This window comes from Chrysochloris asiatica, unplaced genomic scaffold (genome assembly GCF_000296735.1).
Source record: "Chrysochloris asiatica unplaced genomic scaffold, ChrAsi1.0 scaffold00087, whole genome shotgun sequence".
NCBI classification, from domain to species: Eukaryota; Metazoa; Chordata; class Mammalia; order Afrosoricida; family Chrysochloridae; genus Chrysochloris; species Chrysochloris asiatica.
Window position 1 is genome coordinate 606,172 of NW_006408605.1, and position 5,219 is coordinate 611,390.

Here is a 5,219-nt window from a genome sequence, read left to right on the forward strand (position 1 = left end):
TGGTGATGATTGGGGCGGGGGAGTGTAGGGGGCGGATTTATAGGGTATCCCCACACTTTGGTTGATGATGCATGGAGGGGATTGTAACCATGGCAATGAAATGATATGCGATAGGATTAATGCAAAACTAATGTTCTCCCATGTAAACTACCACATAATTCACAATAAAACAGTAAAAAAAAAAGGTCTGGACTATAGTTATATTAAAATTCCTGTCCACGGCCATGGTTGATGACCTTAAATGATTCTGTTAAATAGACAAGTGACAGTGGATTATGTGGCAAATCATTTGTAAATCAGCCATGGCTCTGCCTAGGAAATAATCCACAACAGACTTGGGTTTTGAAAAGTTTGGGTGACATGGGTACCAAACAACTCAGGGACGAGCATAAACAGAAGTGTTGTGACAACTGCAAGCAAAATTTTCACCGATACTCGAAGGTCAAAGACTCTTTTAAAATCATCATTATTGGTGACGAGACATAGATTCATCACTATGAACTTAACAGTCTTAAATGACAGAATATGGAATGAAAACATCCTCAATCACAGACCAAGTGAAAGTTCAAAAGTCAACCATCAGCTAGAAAATTGGTACTTATAGTTTTCTGGGATTCTCAAGGGCCAGTATTGGAACACTATCAGGAAAAAGGTTCAACAATCAACAGTGCTCATTAAAGTGAAGAACTGAAGCCTAAACTTTGGGTTGAACAAAAAGGACTGCTATCCACAGGCCCTGTAATCTTGCATGATAATGTACTTCTGCACACTTCTACCCACATTGTGGACACTCTGCAAAAACTTCACTTTGAGGTGTTAAAGCACCCTTCCTATAGTCCTGATCTTAGTCCATCGGAGTTCACCTGTTTGGTCCTCTGAAAGTAGTTCTTCAAGGACAGGGTCCCTTCTGATGAAGAGGTGAAGAACAGTGGTGCATGTGTGGCTTGCAGTTCAGCCTAAAACATTTTTAAATACAGGAATATGAAAGCTTTTTGACAGATGGACAAAGTGTATTAAAAAGCAAGATTATGTAAAAAAATCATGTATTTGTCTTTCCTAAAAAATTATTAAGATAAATTCACTTAAAGCCAGAGTGTGGATGATTGTTGACTCATCTTCCTATGTGACACTGAGTCAGTTCTGACTCCTAGCGACCCTTTTTAGGATTTCCAGAGAACTTCTGCTGGGTTTGAACTGCCAACCTAACAGTTAGCAGTACCAGTGTTTATATTATAGTGGCCTTAGCTCGCCGCTTCATTGCTGTTTTTCCCTCACTTCCCCTTACTGGTGACAAGCGTGGTCACCAATCAGAGCGTGTAGTCCCATTGAGTCTTGGTCTTGGAAGGGGGTTAGTCCAGATAATTTTTGACTCACCGTCATACCACCAACAACAAAAAGATTAGTGTTGCGGCTTTGGTAGTTGCGCAGCATCAGCTGGGAGCTCCGGATGTACAAAAGCGGACTTAAATAGAGGCTACAGCTGAAACAGGTGGCTTCACGGCTAGATTCAGCATCCGTGCAAGTCTCCGTGTTACAAGCTCTCACCTTGCCCCGCAGCTGAGCTTCCTGGGAGCAGCGCACTAGTCCAGAGGCCCAAGCCACTGCCTTGGCTGCTACCTGTTTTTGAAATCATGAATCCTGTTTATAGCCCTGGATCTTCTGGAGTTCCCTATGCAAGTACCATAGGAATTGGTTATCCAGCTGGTTTTCCTATGGGCTAGTCCTGGTATGGCACTGTGAGTTAATGCAAAACGGTTTGAACTAAAAGGCCAGTGGTTCAAGCTCACCAGTCGGTCCTTGGAAACCCTATGCAGGGTCGCTATGGGTTGGAACCGACTCCACGGCACTTAACAACAATGCAGCAGCAGCTCCTGCCTAATCTTCTAACATGTACCCTGGAGCAAATCCCACATTCCCAATAGGTAACACTCCTGGTACACCCTATAAAGTGTTGTATTCCACCACCAGTGGGACGGTGTCACTGTACTCCTCCTCCCCGAACCCGTATCAGACTGCTGTGTACCTTGTGCGAAGTGCCTACCCATAGCAGAGCCCATATGCACAGCAAGGCACATACTACACACAACCCCTATATGCTGCTCCCCCTCATGCCATCCACCACACTGCAGTGGTGCAACCCAATAGCATGCTGGCAACAATGTATCCTGTGCCTATACCCCCTACCAGAGGCAATGGGGTGACTATAGGCATGGTGGCTGGGACCACTATGACCATGACAGCAGGCACCCTGCTGACTGCTCACTCCCCAAATCCTGTCGCCCCTCACCCAGTCACTGTGCTAACATACCGAGCCCCAGGAACAACTACCTACAGCTACGTGCCCCCTCAGTGGTGATAACCCTGCAAATGTTTGAGGATGGAGCTTTGCAGTCACATCAGTGAGGTCTCACTGCCTGTGCTGCAGTCCTCGTGCCTCCAACAAGGACTCTCTTCTTCCTGCTCTCAACACTTAGCTAAACACTACAACATTCTGGCCCAGCAGGTCCCAACATTGGTAGTCTTCAACTAACTTTTTGGGTTGATTCTAAAGCAAATCCTGTTTTATGTACTATGTGGCAATTTTTTACCTAACTATAATGATAAAAAGGAAATATTAACCTATTATGAACATATCTTTATCCAATGCATGTTTAAAAAAAACAACAAAATGAAGCTTGCTCAAGCTACCTGCAGTGACTGATGTAAAACCATCATATGCAAAACCCAAAGGAATGGAAAAGTATTTTACAACTTGTGTCATTAATATATTGTTGTAATGTATACAAAGTCTTAAAAGTTATGTGTTAAAATTAATTTTTCCATAGAGCATCTAAAATACCCTACATGATTCTTCAATCTTTTGGAATTGATGTGGGTTGCCAGTTAGGAACATGGATTTTAGTTTTCAGTGATATTTTTCTTTAATATTGTACTGGGGGAGTAAGTCACAGGACTGGGGGAGAGTTGGGAAGGCTGCAACTGTCTAGGGTATGGCATACAGGCCTCCTTCCTTTTCATTCATACTGGCTTGGCAGTGTCAGTGTAATGTGGATTTTCTTAAAGATCATCAAATAGAGTTGTGTGACCAGTACATTTAGAGACAGGGTTGATTTATGTATTAGCAAAGTAACTTTATCTGCTATTTAATATCTCAATACAAATTTCTTATAAATTAAAGAAATTTATAACAGTAGTGGAAAAGTTCTGTGTAGAACTGTTATTTTCTTGGGAGAAAAGATGTATGAAAGATGAATGGTAATAACATTTGGAGGTTATATTGACTTCTGTTTTATTTAACTTAGAAAACTATTACTTTTTTAATCATCCCCTGAGAAATGTTGAGTCCACTGAAGAATGTAGAAGTGTTGCTCCCCCATCAATCTTCCATACACATAAACACACAGAAAGGCAAAGATTATGTGTTATGAAGAAAGTTGTATATGTAAGAATTATTAAATGGGAATAAAACTATTTAAAATTTCTTAAAAAAAAGATTAGTGTTAGGGGTAAGACTTGGGCTTTACATTTAGGGTGCACTTTCTTTCCCTATATTACCCAAGAAGAGACAGCAATTACTGTCATATAGTCAAGCTACAATCAAACCCTATACAATCCCACAAAATAGGCAAAAACCAATACCAACTGCAATACACCAGGTAGGCAGACTATACCTGCAACAGCTACTCTGAGTCGAGTAATAAGAGTGAAAAGGGAAGCACATCTGCTGATCACATCTACCTGGAGGCAATCAGAAAGCATAAAAAATACCAAAACATACACTCATTTAAATATTAAGGCCACAGATAACTACTGAATATGCCCAAGAAAGAGAAACAAATGACTATATCAGCACATGTGCAGAAATGAGATAAAGTGACTGAGATAAATGAGCTGGAGATAGACCTACACTCCATACTGGAAGGAGGGCAGACTTTGGAAATGCCTGAGAAGAAATTCAGAAAAATGATTATAAAATGTATCAAAACACTTTATAATGGAGTTGAGAAAAATTAGGGAGAAGTCAGGAAAGCACTACGGGAACAATCAAATAATATAGATACAGCATTGGAAACAATTCAAAACCTACAGAAAGAGGTTCAAACAATTAACAGTAGAATATCAGAAATGGACAATACACTGAAAGGGCAAAGGAGTACAACTGAAGAGATAGAATCCAGCACTAGTAAGCTAGAAAATAAATCTCTCAACACTACTAAGGTATAAGAGCAAACACAAAAAATTATTTAAAAAATCTGAAGAATGCCTAAGATTCATGTTGGACATGAACAGGAATAACTTAAGAATGATTGGCATTTGGAACAGGAACAATCACACAAGTCCACAGAGGAGATGTTGAAGAACTTCTGGAAGAAAATTTCCCTAACATCATGAAAAGTGAAAAGATAAGCATTCAAGAAACTCAATGAACCCCAGGATGGATAGATCCTAAAGACAATCACCAAGACATATAATAATGAAGCTCTCCAAAATCAAAGATAAAGACAGGAACTTGAAAGCAGCTAGGGAAAAGAGAAGTGTAACATACAAAGGCAAGCAAATCAGATTAAGCTCATATTTCTCAAAAGAAACCATGCAGGCAAGAAGGCAATGGGGAGACATATATAAAACCCTGAAAAAAAAAAAAACTGCCACCCAAAAATCCTCTACCCAGCAAAGCTGTCAATCAAATATGATGGTGTAATCAAAACATTCCAGGATAAACACAAGCTAAGGGATTTTGCCAAACACCCTAAAGGAAGTTCTGTGGACTGAGAACCAACAAGAACAGACAACAACTATAGAATGATGTACGTGGCAGTATCACCCTGAACTCAATCGACAAATGGAAGAGTCAAGAACAGAATAAAATTATAAGAACAGAGGATCTGGGAAGTTGGTCTATGATCAAAACAATTACAGTGTGAAAGAAGGTAAACACAGAGGAACAGAGATTCAGGTGGTGAGAAGGTCAGGTAGATTACAGGATAAAATAGACTGTCTGAAATGGAGGGTAGAACTAATGGGATTTAAGGTAACCACAATGGGGTTGGGGTGAGGTGTTTAGTTTGGGTGTTGGGGAGGGCAATACAAAAAGGGGGGAGGAGGCAGAAGAACAAGATAGACAGGAGAACACTGAGACAGGTTTGCATGGCCTAGTTGGACAGAGGTAAATAGTGATGCATACTCAACCTTGGAACAACAGGGCTCTGGGATACAGG

The 5,219-nt window shown here is 40.5% G+C and overlaps 1 pseudogene; it reads left to right on the forward strand.

Moving 5' to 3' along the window:
- Window positions 1-1,631: 1,631 nt before the first annotated feature.
- LOC102831240 lies at window positions 1,632-2,356 on the forward strand (annotated as a pseudogene).
- The last annotated feature ends 2,863 nt before the right edge of the window (window positions 2,357-5,219 follow it).